The sequence below is a fragment of the Sebastes fasciatus genome, chromosome 2 (assembly GCF_043250625.1).
Source record: "Sebastes fasciatus isolate fSebFas1 chromosome 2, fSebFas1.pri, whole genome shotgun sequence".
Lineage (NCBI taxonomy): Eukaryota > Metazoa > Chordata > Actinopteri > Perciformes > Sebastidae > Sebastes > Sebastes fasciatus.
The window spans coordinates 3,495,519-3,515,677 of record NC_133796.1 but is presented as its reverse complement, the minus strand read 5'-3'; the positions used below and the strand labels follow the sequence as shown (position 1 = coordinate 3,515,677).

Genomic DNA, 20,159 nt, shown 5'->3' with positions numbered 1-20,159 from the left:
TCTAGGTCTCTAGTTTGATCCATCCATCCTCAGAATGCTCTAGGTCTCTAGTTTGATCCATCCATCCTCTGAATGCTCTAGGTCTCTAGTCTGATCCATCCATCCTCTGAATGCTCTAGGTCTAGTCTGATCCATCCATCCTCTGAATGCTCTAGGTCTCTAGTTTGATCCATCTATCCTCTGAATGCTCTAGGTCTAGTCTGATCCATCCATCCTCTGAATGCTCTAGGTCTCTAGTTTGATCCATCCATCCTCTGAATGCTCTAGGTCTCTAGTTTGATCCATCCATCCTCTGAATGCTCTAGGTCTCTAGTCTGATCCATCCATCCTCTGAATGCTCTAGGTCTCTAGTCTGATCCATCCATCCTCTGAATGCTCTAGGTCTCTAGTCTGATCCATCCATCCTCTGAATGCTCTAGGACTCTAGTTTGATCCATCCATCCTCTGAATGCTCTAGGTCTCTAATTTGATCCATCCATCCTCTGAATGCTCTAGGTCTCTAGTCTGAGCCATCCATCCTCTGAATGCTCTAGGTCTCTAGTTTGATCCATCCATCCTCTGAATGCTCTAGGTCTCTAGTCTGATCCATCCATCCTCTGAATGCTCTAGGTCTCTAGTTTGTGGCTGTAAAGTTTCATGAGGCTGTGATTATCCTAGAGGTCACCACAGGTCATTTTATACAGTGAGGTCAAGTTTTTAAAAAAATGGTCTCACTACAATGAAATGTCTCCTATGGGGACTAACATCATCTCACATGAATACAGTTGGGCTCATTGGATCCACAAGAGTCTCAGCTTTACAGTGATACCCAATTTATGTAATTCAAGACTGTTAAGGGACCCCATTAGCATTATTTAACTCCTTCATGACAAGCTAGTCTGACATGGTTGGTACCGATGGATTCATCAGGTTTTCTAGTTTCATATGTCGGTAGTTTCACTTTAGAAGCTTTTAAACTGAGCCTGAACTGAGGATCTGAGTACTTCTGTCAGTAGAGTTCCCTCTTTAATAAGTACAGCTGAAGGATGTGAGTACTTGACCGTGACATGTGACGTCTGTTTCTGAGTCAGTAGAAGAAGAAATAAATGAGGTCAGTGTGAGAGGTCGTGACCCCGGTGAGAGAACGAGTCTGAGGTCACAGTGTCGTTAATCCACAAGCGTCACTCCTCCTCGTCTCTTATGAAACTATCTCAAGTCCAGAGAGAGAAACGGTCTCTTCTGTCCGTCCCTTTGTCTTCGCCTGCAGCAGCAGCAGCAGCAGCGTTACACACAGATCACACACACTGACAGTCAGCTGTGTTCATGCAGAATAAAACCATTTATACCATCATGTTCCCTCACTGAGCTGGACCGACTGTATGTGCTGCTGCTGTGTGGAGGAGCATTGTACTCGTCAGACTGACCCTGACTTCACCACCACCCTCTTCCTCCTCCTCCTCCTCCTCCTCCTCCTCCTCCTCCTCCTCCTCCTCCTCCTCCTCACACACTGAATAGTGAATATTTCCTCTATTTATATTTAGAAAAAAAATCTTGTATTTCTTCTGCAAATATGAAGGTTTTACTGTTAAAGACTTGGTGGATATTTAATTGGCTGATTTCGGTATTTTTTTAAACTTAATATATTAAAATTGTAGACCAATAAATAAATAAAAGATTATTTCTTCCTGGCAGTGTGGAACTTGAAACATCATTTAAATGTTAGGAAATGTAAGTAATAAATGCAATTTGTGTGTGTGTTTTTTTTTTCTTTAATTAAATAAAGACTAAATGGAATATATGTCAGTAAAAAGGTTTATGTTTATGTCAGTAAAAAGGAAAGGTTTATGAATAAATAATAGTAGGCTAATAAATTTCAGTTAAGAGTATATAATAAAACAACCTACTCTATAAATTATAATGAATACTGTATTCATGTCATTAATGTATGTTAAAAATGTAAGTCAGTCGATGAAATAATGATAATACGCCTAATAGTGATAACTATAATATAATAATAAAAATAACAATAATAATGTTAATAATAACAATGCTGATACTATTACTGCTACTACTAAAAATAATAATTGTAATATTTAAAAAATAATAATATTAAATAATAACAATATAATGATAATAATATTATAATGCTGCTACTACTACTGCTGCAACTAAAAATAGTATATTTAATATTTAAAAAAATAATAATAGATAATAATAATGAAATAAAATAGATAATAATAATAATAATGCTACTACTGCTGCCACTAACAATAATAATTTTAATATTTTAAAAATAATAAAATGAAATATTAATAAAATAAAAATAATAATGATAATGATATTAATAATGCTGATACTACTACTGCTACAACTAAAAAAAGTAATTTTAATATTTAAAAAATAATAATAAAATAAAATAATAATGATAATAAAAATAATAATGCTGATACTACCACTGCTACCACTAAGAATAATGATTTTAATATCTAAAAATTAATAAAATTAAATAATAATAAAATAAAAATAACAATAATAATGATAATGATATTAATAATGCTGATACTACTACTGCTACAACATAAAATAGTAATTTTTATATTGAAAAAATAACAATAATAAATGATAATAATAATAATAATATAATACAAATAAATAAATTGTTATAAAATAACAATGATAATAATAATAATATTGATAATAATAATGCTGATACTACTACTACTACTACTACTAATAACATATTGAAAATAATAATGATAATAATAATAATAATAATAATGCTGATTCTACTAATGTGACCACTAAAAATAATAATTTTAATATTTAAAAAATAATAAAATTAAATAGTAATAATAAAAATAATGATAATAATATGAATAATGCTGATACTACTACTGCTTCTACTAAAATTGTAATTTTAATATTTAAAAAAATAATAAAATAAATAATAATGATAATAAAATAAAAAAAATAATGATGATGATAAAAATGCTGATACTACTACTGCCAAAAATAGTAATTTAAATCTTTATTATTATTAATAATGATAATAATAATAATTTTTTGGTGGATTATCTCCACTACATCCACTGTTATTTGGTTATTTGTCTACATAATAACCAGTTGTGTTGCAGCACAAGGAGCAGGCTGTATTTTAATCCTAATGTTGTTGATGCTCTACAGGGATTTAGGGGTTAAAGGAGGAGCATTATTATTTCACTGGTTAGTTAGTTCTCATATCTGCCACATGGTGGAGAGACTCTGTGGAGGAGACACTCTGCTGCTGCTGCTGCTGCTGATCCAGTCCTCCAGTCAGTCTGCAGACCACAGACACCAGAGACACCAGAGACCAGAGACTGCTGCTGCTGCTTTGTTGTGTCACTCAGTCACCCAGCACAGTGCACTCAGGACCTCCACAAGACCAGGACCAGCTCAGGACCAGGACCCTTACTGCTCTCTACTTCTCTCCACAGTTTAGCAACAACAATGTGAGTTAAACTCTTGTTTCTGTGTTTCTGTGTCTCTGTGTCCGGAAGCTGCTTCACTTTAATGGTGTTTTAGTGTGAACACGAGGCGCGTGGAGCTGTTCGTGTGATCAGCTTCAGATCGATCACCAGGTCCTCCATCGATCTGTAGTTTGAAGGAAATCGGCTCCAGTTTGAATCAGTTTAATGACTCTAAAAGAGGAGAACAGAGCTGATGATGTGGCGCCTCTGTGGATGATTTATGTCTGTTTGACACAATGAGGAGCTCCACTATCAGACCACTTGTTACTCTGAGAGACGCTGATATAACAAGTTTAAAGTTTAAATTATAGGCTTTTATAATACTCAATCAAGTACTTTTTAGTAGCCGAATTTCTCATGAATAACTCAAAGTTTGACTGAACTTGTCTAACTTATTTAAAGCTTTGTTAGACAAACATTACTGGTGAGTTTTGGTTAAAACTGCTGTTTTTTGCATGTAGTTTGGTGCAAACAGAAACTGAAGTTGATGAACTCTTTAGGACTTTGACCCAAACTGGATTTTGTACCTTCACACAGAGCTGTTTGACAGATATCAGCTATTACAAGCTGATTCAATCACTAATCCAATACTTTAAGGCATTATCTAATCATTTCGTGCCCTAAAGTTTAAAGGATTTATCAGTTTTATGTGTTTTTTGTGGTGTAAAAGCATCTGAAACAGCATTTCCCAACCCCCCCCCCCCTTTTTTTTTGCTTGTGACCTCTTTAACAATACTTTTATTGAATTTTACATATAAACATATATACATATATACACATACAGACAGACTAACAATATTAATAATTCAATTATACAATGAAATGTTTAGTCAGAATTTCAAAGAAAGAGAGACATGACATTTCATGTATTTCACTTATCTAACAAAGAAAACAAAGAAAAGAAAATATAAGACAAAATGAATAAATAACTCAAAGAAGAAGAAGAAGAAAAACAATTTCAACCTCTTAAAACAAACCCAGTATCTGCTTGTTCCTGGTTGCATGTGTCTCCTGGTTGCTACCAGCTCAACCACTGTATAATCTTTTTCTTTATTTTAATTTCAGAGGCCCCAAAGAGGTAAAATGATCCCATATTTAACTTGAGGGGGAGAAAAAAAGGCAAAGAGTATAAAAGGAAAAGTCTGAAAAACATAATTCTGTGTAGCAGAAATGTGGGAACCGCTGATTGAAACCATCAGTCAAACTCTGTAAACTTTATTAAATAACTCTGGGATGCAGAAGTGGAGTTAAAGAGCGAGAAACATGTTTAAACAATCAAATGAAAAACGGAAGAACGTGCAGAGAAAGTTAAAGTTGACTTCAGGACTTTCAGGCTGTTTTTGAGGTTTTAACTGAAGTAAAACTACAACTAACAATTATATTCATTATTGTTATGGTTAGATCTATAATGTCATAAAGTGACACATCTTCAAATGTCTTATTTAATTTCATATTTTGTCCAAATCAACAGTCCAAAGCCCAAACACAACATGAGACCATGAAAAGTCATAAAGTTATGACTTTATTTCGTAATATTACGACTTGTTTTTCTTGTTAAGAGAGAAGAAGAGAAGAAAGAAAGGTACTTTATTGATCCCTGAGGGGAAATTAAATTTTTGCACTCTGTTGTATTTACATAGTACACACAGACCTGAAATACACACACATGCACAAACAGGATCTATATACATGCATTAATGGAGAGATGGAGAGATGTCAGCGAGGGGTCAGCCCCTGACAGGCGCCCTGAGCAGATGGGGGTTTGATGCCTTGCTCAAGGGCACCTCGGCAGTGCCCAAGAGGCAAATTGGCATCTCTCCAGCGACCAGTTCCCACTCAGTACTTGGTCCATGCGGGGTCTTGAACCGGCAACACCATAAATCATAATATTGAATCGCAATACATATTGAATCGACACCCAGGTATAGTGCAACAACGAGCTCTTCCTCTGCAGGGTTAATGGACCGGTTCTGTGTCACAGATGTGAATGTGGGTCAGTGGTGTGCATGGTGGCACGATCAGGTCAGTCAATACTTCAGGTTTCTCCCCCCTCGTCCGTCCGTCGGTGGGTCTGTTCCTCAACATGTGAGGCTGTAAATCAGTTGAGCTGCAGGTGGAGCTTCGCTGCAGCAGCGAGGCCTTAATTATCTTTCCATACATCAGGAACAGTAACGTGTGTCTTGTTGAAGGGATTCTGCTGCTGCAGTTTGGCAGCTGTTAGTCAGACAGGAATGTTTTCAGAGTCACCTTCAGGAACCAGTTCATCTGCATTCAGAGATCTCTAACGGCGTGACTTTAACCCAACACCACACGCCTGTTTTTAAAACGTAGGAGAACACGGTTCTGCTGCTGCATGTGGTCTGAAGTGTGTCCTCAGCAGAGAGAGAGAGAGAGAGAGAGAGAGAGAGAGAGAGAGAGACTCTCCCACAGAGACGGTCCATAACCTGTTTACCCTGTTTTTAGTGGAATTACCCTGAAGGGTAATTACGGGTTTAATAAGGTTTGAGCCACTCGAGCTGCTCCAATTCTCCTCCACTAGAAAACAACATGGAGGAGTTGGAGGTTGCTGTCAGATGAGAAAGTGAAACATAAAAAGTTGGTGATATTATACATTTTCCCAAACCAACAGTGAGTGTATCTACTAACCCAGAGGTCAGCAGCCTTTACTATCTAAAGAGACATTTTAGGCAAAACAAAAAAATCTGTCTGGAGCCGCAAAACATTTGATCATTGTGATGAAGGTAACAGTTTATAGTCTAAGTATATAGTATATAAGTACAATGCATCCATCCATCCATCTGCAACCGCTTATCCCGTTAGGGGTCGCGGGGGGGCTGGAGCCGATCCCAGCCGACATTGGGCGAAGGCAGGGTACACCCTGGACAGGTCGCCAGTCCATCGCAGGGCTGACACATAGAGACAGACAACCATTCACGCTCACACTCACACCTACGGGCAATTTAGAGTCCACAATTAACCTAACCTGCATGTCTTTGGACTGTGGGAGGAAACCGGAGTACCTGGAGAAAACCCACGCTAACACGGGGAGAACATGCAAACTCCACACAGAAGGGTCCCAAGCCGGATTCAAACCTGCAACCCTCTAGCTGTGAGGCGCCAGTGCTAACCACTGCACCACCGTGCAGCCCTGCAGCCCAATGCAGTGAGGGCTTAAGTGCAAATGTACTACGGAGTATTAGGGCCACATTGAGGGAAAAAACATCTGAGATTTACAGAATAAAGTCAGAATATTACGAGAATAAAGTCGTAATATTACGAGAATAAATAACTTTATGAGAAAAAAAGAAAATAACACGTAAAATTACTACTTTATAATGATTACAACTTTTTTCTCGAACCCTCAGATTATTATTTTTTTCCTCAATGTGTCTCTAATACTCCGTCGTACCATAGACCTACAACAATGGTAAATGAAAATGTAAACAAAGAACAGTTATTCATTTCCATTTTTAATAATCCACAGGGAGCCTCTGGAGAGGAGCTAAGGAGCCACATGTGGCTCCGGAGCTGCAGGTTGCTGACCCCCTGCTCTAACCAGTATTATGTGTATCACAGCCTGATATCTCTTCTTCCATTAAAACACATCACTGAGCATCACTGTGTCACTGGGTGACATCTTCCTTCATCACTATGAACACACTGTAGTTTATTCTGACTCAATCCCACAGACACCGTCCTGCAGACACTAACACTCACTATAGAGCACCACATGTGGATTAATCTGCCACTGAAAATAGTCCCCAACAGATGCACCATTTCCTCCTGTTGGTTTGATTAAAACCTACAGTGAGCAGCTGTTTTAGGAAATCACTGAGACTATTTTAAAAATGAAACTATATATTTGTGTTTGTAAAGATTTACATCTTCAGTAGGAACCAATGGGCCTGGAACTGAGAGCCACAGACAGGAAGTCAGACAGTATCGAGAGGCGGACTAACACGTTGATAGTTATGGGTCGTATCTAGAAGGTAACCCACAGGATGCGACTCTCTCATGTGATGGCTAAGGTCAGGTGTTGACTACAGCTGTCACAGTGAACGAACTTCCCCTGTTGGTGATGATAATTGGCTCAACAGTGTGATATATACAATATTATTGCAACTTTTTTTTTTGCAAATTACTTAATTTATCCTTTAGTGCTGCATAAATAAGCTTTATTGTTAGGCTATTATTAGGTATATTGTTGCTTTTTAAATGACAAAGATGACAGTTTTAAAACTTGTTTATTGTTAAAGGTCCCATATCGCGCTCATTTTCAGGTTCATACTTGTATTTTGTGTTTCTATTAGAATATGTTTACATGCTGTAATGTTAAAAAAACACATTATTTACCTCATATTGTCTGTCTGAATATGCCTGTATTTACCCTCTGTCTGAAACGCTCCGTTTCAGCGCATTTCAACGGAATTGCGTTGCTAGGCAACAGCCTGGGTCCATGTTTACTTCCTGTCAGCTGATGCCATTCACATACACTGCAACTGGAAATAAACTGGGACACATTAAGAATGTTTATGTTTAAAACCGTGAAATGGTCTAAATATTGTACATTTGTGACATCACAAATGGACAGAAATCCTAACGGCTTGTTTCAAACGCACAATTTCTGAATACGGGCTGTGTGTGTTTCTCCGTATATTGAGCGTTTTGATAGTTTAACAGTATTTATACAGCACTTAAACCTGCTTTAAAATATAAAAGACATGAAAATCTCACTTTTTATAATATGGGACCTTTAAATGCAGAACACAAAAGGGCAATGAGGCATTTGTCTACTGGTTGCTTTGATATGGAATATCATCAAATGACATTTTGACTTTATACATAGTATTTCCTCCTCATCTTGCGATTTGATCACAAAGTAGCAATACCACAATGTAAAAATACTCCATTATAATAATGCCAAAGTACATTATTACTAGTATTAGTACAGTATTATTGCCTAAATGGAGCCTACTTTAAATATAAAACTTATTTAGAAAACTGTCCCCTGTGAGTGTTGGTAAAGTAAAACAGACGTAGTCAAACAGCTCCGTCCAGTCAGGAGATGTTTTAGTGGTCGCACTGATGAGTTTAAGTGCAAGAGGAAAAAGGAGACTCAATCAGATGTTGTAGAAACAAAGCAGAGATCTCTTGACGTGCTTCAGGTTGTGGGAGTGAGTTTGACTCTAAACAGCGTTTATAGAGATTTGAGCGACTCCCTTTTCCCACACACACCCCCCGACCTCCCCCTGCTGCAGCGTCGTCATGGAAACCAGCCTGCTCCTTTCAGTTGACTGGGAACAGAGACGATGACTGGGACGCCCAAACTGGTTTCACCACCGAGCGGTCAAACGTTGAGTTAATTATGGTGGCGAGTTTAACTCACTTACGAGTTCAGGCTCAACCTCACTTTGTTTTGGTGACGCCCCCCTTTTATTCTTACTGTGTATCTGCCATCATCATCCTCACCCTTCATCATTCTCATCCTCTGTCATTCTCACCCTTCATCCTCACCCTCCATCATCCTCACCCTGCATCATTCTCATCTTGTCGGTGTCCCATGCGCGCTCGCGTGTGTCTACGCTGTTCAGACTCAGACTCCAAACCAAACTACACAGAAGCACCAAAACCTCTTGGTTGTATCTAGTGAAGCCCGTCTGTTAAACAGTGTTGGCCGCGGTCGGAGGACGCGGGGGAGACCGTAGCTTTGGTTTCCAGGACTGGAGTCTCTGCTGTACTCTGCTCCTCTGCTCCACTGCCTGCCTTCACTCACACACCGCGCTCCTTCTCGGTCTTTCGCTCCACTTTCACGTGCATGCTGCTCACTCCACACTGCAGAAGAGTTAGTTTAGCTCTGAGAATATCTAGTGAATGTACAGTGGAAGTTTGTACAGAAATAACTGCTGCAGCTCCTCCAGACCAACAGAGGTTTCCCGTGTCTTGTGAAGTGACGGATCTCCGCAGCGAGAAACGTTAACGTCTCCCCTGTTCCCTCCGGCCGCGGTCGGGAGGCTGAAGCAGGAAAAGCCAACACTAGGATCAGCATTGATTCATGGAGAGACCTTCGTCTGGTCAGCTAACATTACTGCCAAGCAGCTGAAATATAGAGTGATATCGTGCTTTTAGCTGACGTGTGTCTCCTCCCTGTGTTGAGAGATGCTCCTTCATGTCTATGTAGAGCGAGCACAAGCGCCAGCAACAGGACGCTGACTTTTTGTTGACTTAACGGCCACAGGTGTCGCTGTTAACAAGACATTTCTGATTCTTACAAACAGTCCCTTTAAACATAGAGCTGCAACGATTTATCAACTATTTTGTTAATTGATTAAATAATTTTTCATGCAAAAATTCTGTTTATATAGCCTCCATTATGGAGATTTCCTGTTTTATATCATATTAAACTGAATATATTTGGGTTTTGGACAAAACAAGACTTTTAAAGACATCACTTTGGACTTTAGAAACTGGGACGTACATTTATCACTATTTTCTGATGTTTTATAATGCGATCGTAAACTGAATACTTTTGGGTTTTGGACTGTTGATCAGGAAAAACAAGCAATTTAAATACGTGTACCAGGAAATTGTGACGGCATCTTCCACTATTTTTGGACGTTTTTACAGATCAAATGATAAATCAAGAAAATAGCTGGTAAATGAATCAATAATGTTATTATCTCTCACTTATTTGAAGCCAAATATGAGCAGAATAAGCTTCAAATTGAGCATTTTGTCATTTAAAGTTAAATTTATGGATGTTTATGGATATGTATTTATTTTATGGTGCATAATATACTCACACGTTTTTGTCAGTTTGAGTTACGTTCGAGGTGTGTATCGTCTTTACATCGTCTAACAGTCGTCTCCGGTGTCTCTGAAAACAGTCTAAAGTGTCACGGTGAGAAAAAGGGCGTCTGCTGTTTTTATTGTGGCGAGGAAACGTAAAGCCGGAGCAGCTTCACCGTGTGTCGAGTTTCTCCTTTTGTTACCGGAGAGAAAACTGTCTGAAAGCCGCCATTGTTTTGGAGTCCAGTCAGAGAGAGAGACTGGGAGGAGAGTTTTATTAGTGAACGAGGGTTTTAGTGGCGTTGAGAGGAAGAGGAGGAGGCGTTTAGACATTTAGAACATTTCCTGTGAACTACGATTGCAACGATTAGATAACTGATTAATCATTTTAGACATTTTTTAAGGAAGAAATCCAAACATTCACTTCTCAGATGTGATTATTTACTCTTTTTCTTTTGTCATATCTCATTGTAAACTGAATATTTTTGGGGTTTGGATGTGTTTTTGTGATCCAACAGTCCAAACATCACTATTCATCAAGATTCTTTACTTGATTAATCAATTCATCGTTTGGTCTATAAAATGTCAGAAAACAGCAAAAATGATTCTCAAAGCCCAAAGATTATCTATTTAAACTGCTTGTTTTGTTCTCTGGCGTTGGGACATTATAGCCGGCACCTTTTACATTTTAAAGAGAAATCAATTAATCAGAAAAATAAGATTAATTGATTATTAATAATCTGAGAACACAACAGTATAAAGCAGCTACATGACTGTTATAAGACACAGCATGTAAATACACTTCAAAGACGCTCTAATTAATATTTTTATAGGAACAATTTATTAAATTATTATTATAATTATTAATATTAAATTATTTTAAGCAAATTTTTCTGGTTTTCTGGCTCGAAACTTTAATGTAATAACGCAAAATTAGTTTTAACGCCACTAATTTCTTTAGCGCATTAATGCAACATGTGATTTTTATGTTGCAGCGGCTCGGTTTTAAAGCTAGAGTGAAGATACTGGTAGCATATAAAACTTAAAAACCTGATGAATCCATCGGTACCAACCATGTCATACTAGCTTTACATGAAGGAGGTTAAATAACGCTGCAAAATTGCACTAAGTTTTAGCGAGGAAAAACTGTCATGGTCATTTTCAAAGGGGTCCCTTGACCTCTGACCTCCAGATGTGTGAATGTAAATGGGTTCTATGGGTACCCACGAGTCTCCCCTTTACAGACATGCCCACTTTATGATAATCACATGCAGTTTGGGGCAAGTCATAGTCAAGTCAGCACACTGACACACTGACAGCTGTTGTTGCCTGTTGGGCTGCAGTTTGCCATGTTATGATTTGAGCATATTGTTTTATGCTAAATGCAGTACCTGTGAGGGTTTCTGGATCAATATCTGTCATTGATTTGTGTTGTTCATTGATTTACAATAATAAATATATACATACATTTGCATAAAGCTGCATATTTGTCCACTCCCATATTGATAAGAGGATTAAATACTTGACAAATCTCCCTTAAAGGTTCATTTTGAACAGATAAAAAATGGTGTGATCAATCGTGATTAACTATTTTAATCGATTGACAGCCCTAGTTCAAAGATTAAACCAACAAGACACAATATGATAATCAGTGAGCTTTAGAGATTGATGTATTTTTGATCTTTGGACGGAGTAAGGCTAGCAGTTCCCCCCTACTTCCAGTCATTATGCTAAGCTAAGCTAATTGCCTCCCGGCTCTATAGCTCCATACTTAACCCACCGACATGAGAGTGACATCGATCTGCTTATCTAACTCTCAGGAACAAAGTAAAATAAATACATTTCCCAAAATGTGTGACTCTTCCTTTAACAGAGAAAAGACCAGCGTGACCAACGTTTGGCTTTAAACGATAAACACGAGTGTCGGATAAGGAGAGCTTTGTTCGTCTCTGCTCTCCTAATATGAGATTTAAATTTCAGACCACAAATAGATTCTGCTGAATAGAACAGCGAGGGAAGAGTGACAACAAAAGGGTTTATTGTTGTTGTGGTTGTTGTTGTTGTGTGTAAATGACGTGGACGAGATGTTTGACTGACGCCTTCGGTACCGTCTCTGTCAGAAGAAAAACGTGTCATTAATGAGGAGAAACGGCCTCGTGTTCAGTCCAAACTGTCAAATTAACATCAAAATGAGCTGAAAATGTTCTCACTATAACAACAATATGCAGAAGATCAGCCCCCTCACACATTCAGATGGGCTGAAACAAAAGATTGTTTTCATTATCCATTAATCTGGTAGTTATTTTCTCTATTTTATTGATTTTTTTTGTCTTTTAAACGTGAAAAGTGACAGCTTTAATTTCCCAAAGCCCAGCAGGATGTATTCAAACGGTCCAAACTCCATAAATATTCAGTTTACAATCAGATACAACGAAGAAAAGCAGCAAATCATCACATTTGAGAATGTTTACCAGGCAAATATGTGGAATTTGTTCTTGAAAAATGACCAAAAAATGTATTAATCATCCGTAGTTTAGTCTCTGAAATGCCAAAAAGTAGTGAAAAATGTTCGTTGCAATTCCTCAGAATCTAAAGTGACAAAACAACATGCCTGTTTTATCTAAAACCAAAAGATGGTTCATCTCAGCCTCACTGGTCTCACACCCAGCGTGTCAAATACCGACGCTTGGTCAGAGGTCCGCAGCGTCTTGATACTGACGCACAGCGGCGCCCTTTAGAGTCTATATGAGACGCACCGGGCTTTCAACTAACTCCAGTGTAAACCCATCCGCGTCATTATCAGACGCTCAGAGCAACGGACGTAGTATAAAGGGCGAGGAAGTTGGGTGATGTGATGGGAGGGAGGGGCGGTGGACGGGTCAAACAATCATAAGACTTTAATTCAGGGCGGCGGCGTTCATGTGTGTCTATTGGCAAGAATCTGGCGATAGGATACATATCATGATTCAATATATTGCGTTAAATATTGAGTTCATCTTGACTATTAATTAAAAATCAATACAATGTTTTTGAGAATCGATACAGTATCACAAAACATAATATCGCGATATTTGATTTTTCCAATATTTTATTACACCCCTAATTTTATGTCCGTAGCTTAGATTACGTGATAAGCATACTTATTATAAGCCACACTCTGATGTTTTTTCTAACCCTAACTGAGTAGTTTTGTTGCCTAAACCTAACCGCCACCGTTTCACAACATTAACCACGTGTTACATCGTTAACGACGATGAATACTTGATTGCGATTGGTTAATCACGGCGTTCTGCGGTCTTTAATTTCTTTATAAAAGACCGTTGCTATGTATAACAGACCGTTGCTATGTATAACAGACCGTTGCTATGTGTATAACAGACCGTTGCTATGTGTATAACAGACCGTTGCTATGGGCGCAGCTCTGATGTCGGGCTCTGGAGGACCGTTTTTGTGTCAAATTATTGATTTCTTCAGTAAGTAGCCGTGTAATAAGCGGGATAATGTACAGCTAGCGGGTCATTGTTGTGAAATAAACCCCTTCAGGGCGATGAGAGGTCGTCTGGGATTCTTTCACAACAACGACCTGCTAGCTGTTCATTATCCCTTACATGTTAGAAATAACAGCAGCAAACATTTGAGAAGCTGGAAACAGCACGTTTGGTATTTTTGCTTGAAAATTCAATTCAGTCAGTTAATTGATTAATTGAATCGTTGCAGTTTTATATTTCAGTGTCATATCGTCAGCTCTGACATTAACATCGGTGTCATCAATATGTAGAATTTATGATTATCTAACTTGCTGAAACAATTAATGAACAGAAAATGAATCCACAACTTTTTTCATTATCAATTAATCATTTAAGTCCCTTTTTTTTTTTAAGCAAAAATGCAGAAGATTCAGTTTCCAACTTCTCAGATGTGAATATTTGTCGGTTTTATTTATCCGATATGACAGTACTTTTAGATTTTGGACAGAAAAAACATGCAATTTAAATATGAAAACTTGGATTAAAAAAAAATAATATTTATAATGAAAATAATCTGTTAAAATCTCTTTTTCGAGGCAAACATGTAGCAGATTAGTCTTTTAGTTGAGCATTTGTTGTCAGTAGTTGTCTTGTTTTTTTTGTCAGCAAACAGTAAAGTTGCCGTGACGTTAGCGGCTGACTGCCGTGGATTATAAAGACGGCGTAAACAAAAAGATGTGGAGATGTTTGCCAGGAGGAGAGTTTAGGAGGGATTATCTCCGACACTATGGAAGCTGCAGAAGCATCGGAGCGTAACACCAAGCGGAAGCAGCTGATATGAAAACACAGAAGAACAAATGAAACAGAAAGTTGCTTCATGTATACTTCTGACGGATTAACTCACAGCTTCACATCTGCAGCTCAAACAGAGAATCAAACAGGAGGAGCTCAAAACAAACATATTTCAGATGCAACTCATCAGTTCGACTAGACGGACGACTCACCAACAGAAACCTGCTGAGACTGATGACACATAATGAAACTCACTGTAACTAAACAGGCTGTTCTCATACATGTTCGTAATAAACCTACCAGGGCTGTCAGTCAATTAAAATAATTAATTGTGATTAATCACACCTTTTTTATCTGTTCTAAATGCACCTTAAAGGGAGATTTGTCAAGTATTTAATCCTCTTATCAACATGGGAGTGGACAAATATGCTGCTTTATGTAAATGTATGTATATATTTATTATTGTAAATCAATTAACAACACAAAACAATGACAGATATTGATCCAGAAACCCTCACAGGTACTGCATTTAGCATAAAACAATATGCTCACATCATAACATGGCAAACTGCAGCCCAACAGGCAACAACAGCTGTCAGTGTGTCAGTGTGCTGACTTGACTATGACTTGCCCCAAACTGCATGTGATTATCATAAAGTGGGCATGTCTGTAAAGGGGAGACTCGTGGGTACCCAGAGAACCCATTTACATTCACTGATCTGGAGGTCAGAGGTCAAGGGACCCCTTTGAAAATGGACATGCTAGTTTTTCCTTGCTAAAATTTAGCGCAAGTTTGGAGCGTCATTTAACCTCCTTCTTGACAAGCTAGTATGACATGGTTGGTACCGATAGATTCATTAGGTTTTCTAGTTTCATATGATGCCCTTATCTTCACTCTAACTTTAAAACTGAGCCCGCTACAACCTCTAGAATATTGATTGCGTTAAAGAAATTGGTGGCGTTAAAACGAATATGTGTTAACGTGTTATTATCTCGTTAACTTTGACAGCCCTAACTATAATATAATAAACATTATTCTGACTTGGATAAACTGAAATGGAAAAGAAAAACTGCATTTAAAGTGAGACACTGTATTGAACTTGTACTACAGAAAGAGAAACCTGCTCTTCTCTTTAGTTTACTGTGTTGAGGCGTCGTTCAGAGCTGAGAGTTGTTGTGCCTGGTACAACCAGAGGCTTCAGGAGGACGAACATTAAAATGAACAGACGGAGGAGTGTTTGTTTGTTTGTTTGTTTATTACAACTCAGAATGAAACCAAAAGAGAAATGAAAAGGCAGCTGTATGATATGAAGGCTGTTTAGTCCCATTCAGAGTCAAATAGACCATAAAGCAGGGGATGCTTTAGGGCGGGGCTACCTTGTGATTGACAGGTCGTTACCACGGCGTTGTCCGGTCTGGGAGTGTTCTCATCTTACAGCCTTAACCCTTTCACAGTGTGTTTTCACTTCATCAGAGTTAATTGTAACATTGTTGGTCGCCTAAAAACGTCTTATCAGCGTTCGGTTGTACTTAGCTCCACCCAGCGGCGCAAGAATAAGTTTTGAAGTGGGGGGGGGGCAAACATCTATGGATGACTTTATACAGAGTTTCACACAGGAAACTTGAGGCTTCTAAACCTCAGTGCACAAACCAAAGGGTGACTCTATGGAGGACGGAACCTGCCAAAATAAAAAATAAATCAATAAATGAATTGCTCGATAAATAAATAGATGTCATTAAATGTAGCAAAAATAATATTAAAAATAAATGTCGCCATTAATTAATTGATAAAATGTGACATATATTGATATTTCTGTTTTAATGTTTGTATTAATTCTTCTGTTTAATTTTCCCTTATTTATTTATGTATTTATTTTTTATTAATTTTTCAAAATGTATTTATTTATTTTTACATTTATTTAATTCAATTATTTTTTTATTTTTTTTTAATGTATTATTTATGCATTTATTTATTTATTTCTGCACGATTTTCCCTTTGCATTTGACCCTTTATTTATTTCCCCAAACGTATTTATTTCTGTATTCTTTTAATTGTAAATTTCTTTACACATTTTCTTTTTTACAAAGAATGTAGAAATATATTATTTTGGGGAAATAAATAAGTGGTGAAATGCAAAGGGGAAATTGTAAATAAATGAATAAATAGATAAATGGATAAATAAATAAATATATCGTAAATAAATGCATGAATAAATAAATAAATAAAAATGAATACAAAAATAATGAAAATAAATGCATAAATAAATAAAAGGGAAAATTAAGCAGAAGAGTAAATAAATAAATAAATAAGGGAATTAATACAAAGATAAATATATAGAGGAGCAAATTAAATTTCAATTTATGTCACATTTTATCAATTAATTAATGGTTTTATAATATTTTTAATATTATTTTTTCACATGTAATGACATATTTATTTATTTAATAAGTAATTTATTTATTTATTCATTTATTTTTGGCAGGTTCCGTCCTCCATAGACATCATGGACTACGTCCACTTCTTAAATACAGTCTATGGTTGAAAAGCCCCTCAGTGTGACTGTGGTCTTTTAGCTTTGAGAGATTAAGATTCAGAAAGGAGAGAGACTCTCAGTAAAAAAGAACTCAGTCTCTTGTGTTGAAGTATTTTCTGGTCATTGTGAGCCAACAGTGTGTCTGTATGTGTGTGTCTGTGTGTGTCTGTGTGTGTGTGTGTGTTGGTGAATTGTTGGCTGCATCAACCCACCGAGTGGTCAATGGTGACCTCTGTGCTGTAACTGGGACTCGTTCCCTCTCCGACCACTGGGACGGGTCAGACTGGACAGACAACCCCGTTTCAGCGTCTGTGTGAACTGGGTCAGAACTCGTGACGGCGCAGATCGAACCTGCGGCGCTTCTGTTTGATGCCATAATAATTTTAATAACATTTGTCTCATCACGACAGTCGCCGCCTTCATAATGTGCTGCAGAGCGCGTTGAAAGATCTCTGCAGGGAATCATTAGGAAAGCATGATTTCTGTTTGACTTGTTGCACATTTTTTGCTCAGTTGTGAGTGTGAGTGCTGTGAATAGTATCCCTCCCTATGGTTTCATTTAAAAGACATTTATAAAATTTGCCGTATTCAACAACTTTTGGGCTGATAGATTAATTGAAACATGGTGTGCATTCCTGAAACAGACGATGTTTCTGTTCAAACAGCAGCTGCAGCACAAAGTGGCTCCGTGGCATTTCTAAATTTAACTAAGTCTTTGGTTCAGGAACTTTTTTTTTATTCCAACCAGAAGTGCTTAAATAAGTCGTGTTCACAAGTCTTAAAGCACCAGTGATTTAAAGTAAGGCTGATATGTTTTATTTCTCTTAGGCTACTGTCAGTAAATCCAATAAAAAGACCAAAAACAACAATGACAGCAGGCTGATCCAGGGGTCAGCAACCTTTACTATCTAAAGAGTCATTTTAGGCAAAGAAAATAATAATAAATCTGTCTGGAGCCGCAAAACATGTGATCATTGTGATGAAGGTAACACAGTTTATAGTCTAAGTATATAGTATGTAAGTCTAATGCAGTGAGGACCAAAGAGACAATGTACTACGGAGTATTAGGGCCACATGGAGGGAAAAAACATCTGAGATTTACAGAATAAAGTCATATCGCGAGAATAAAGTCATAACTTAACGAGAAAAAAAGAAAATAACACGTAAAATTACTACTTTATAATATTATGACTTTATTCTAGAAATCTCAGCTTTATTTTTTTTCCCTCAATGTGTCCCTAATACTCCGTCGTACCGTCGTGCCATAGGATAATTGGCGCCAGCTACCGCTTCTCTCGATGGACCAACTCGTAACATTCACATACGGGTTGTGGATAGAAACAAGCTTTCATTTGCATTTTCTTTTGTCGGTTTGCGATACATTTGGATGGGTTGTTGTTAGTTTTGTTTAGCTTTTTTATAGGATTAGTTGACAATAAGAAAAATAGAATATTGCCATCCTCATCCTCTACTTTTTCATTCATGCATCTTTTTTGTTTTAGTCCTTTTTCTGTAGTGAAATCTTTACCCAGCAATTTCCCCCTCTAAGTTTGAGGTTTTAAAAACAGTTGTAATTCAGTGTAATTTGGGGTCTTCTAACGCAGCGTCTCTCCTTTCAGACTCTCACTGTGCATCAGGGCCGACCTGGTCTTTGTTAAAGCTTCAGCCTGCTCTGTTTAGAGTCTATAATACCTTCCATCTGGCTTCGCTGCGCCCGTTTGCCAAAATGTCTTTTTCCCATTGCATATTCTCTTCCCTCTGTCATCCCTGCAGGACCCCCCCCACCACACACACACACACACACACACACACACACACACACACACTCACTCTCTAAACTGGCACAGAGGCAGCCATGTAACAGTAACCCATTTACAGTGATGGGAATGTGGGTCGGATCCACGGGCACTGTGCTCACGCTACAGGGCTTCACTGCCAGGAGGAAACATCGAGTCAGGCCGACATATTTCACCCAGATTTCCATAGATTTATTGGACAGTAAGAGGCCATTACTGTACAGAGGGAGGGAGGAGGAGAGGAGGAGAGGAGAGGAGGATACAGGAAGGTGAAGAGAAGGTGGAAAAACCAGAGAGAGAGAGAGATGCTGCGTTCATGTCAGGCTGGATGTTCTGTAAATATGAGCCACCACACAGACACCGCTTGGCATTAAATTACTATTTTTCTTAGTTTATCATTAATATTATTACATTTTAATGCCACTTATGTCTTCAGTTTTAAAGCTAGAGTGAAGATACTGGCATCATATGAAACTAGAAAACCTAATGAATCCATCGGTACCAACCATGTCCAGAAGGAGGTTAAATAACGCTCCAAACTTACGCTACATTTTGGCGAAGAAAACCTGTCCATTTTCAAAGGGGTCCCTTGACCTCTGACCTCCAGATCAGTGAATGTAAATGGGTTCTCTGGGTACCCACGAGTCTCCCCTTTACAGACATGCCCACTTTATGATAATCACATGCAGTTTGGGGCAAGTCATAGTCAAGTCAGCACACTGACACACTGACAGCTGTTGTTGCCTGTTGGGCTGCAGTTTGCCATGTTATGATTGGAGCATATTGTTTTATGCTAAATGCAGTACCTGTGAGGGTTTCTGGATCAATATCTGTCATTGATTTGTGTTGTTAATTGATTTACAATAATAAATATATACATACATTTACATAAAGCAGCATATTTGTCCACTCCCATGTTGATAAGAGGATTAAATACTTGATAAAACTCCCTTTAAGGTACATTTTGAACTGATAAAAAATGATTAATTTGCAATTAATCGTGATTAAATATGGACAATCATGCGATTAATTACAATTTAATATATTTCGATTGACAGCTGATGTTATATTACAAAATTCTGTTGGTGAAATGAATGATACAGAGTAAACAGGGTTCAACATTAACCATGGCTCGTCGGCCCGTGGCCACCAAACATCCCCTTTAGGTGGTCCACCAAGTCTTATCCGGTCTCTCTTGAAATGAGATCACAGTGTCCGTGTCTTAGCTGAATTTTACATGAGCGCGCGTCAGCGTCAAAATCAGTTTGATTGTTTTCTGTCGGAGTGTCCAAACCTTGT

The 20,159-nt window shown here is 37.8% G+C and overlaps 1 protein-coding gene across 1 annotated transcript in view; it reads left to right on the top strand.

Moving 5' to 3' along the window:
• Positions 1 to 3,232: 3,232 nt before the first annotated feature.
• LOC141782060 (CD82 antigen-like) overlaps positions 3,233 to 20,159 on the top strand; it is a 40,405-nt gene continuing 23,478 nt past the window's right edge. The window contains exon 1 of the mRNA XM_074658080.1: positions 3,233 to 3,467. The gene's annotated coding sequence lies outside the window, so the exon portion shown is untranslated. The remainder of the gene's footprint in view (positions 3,468 to 20,159) is intronic.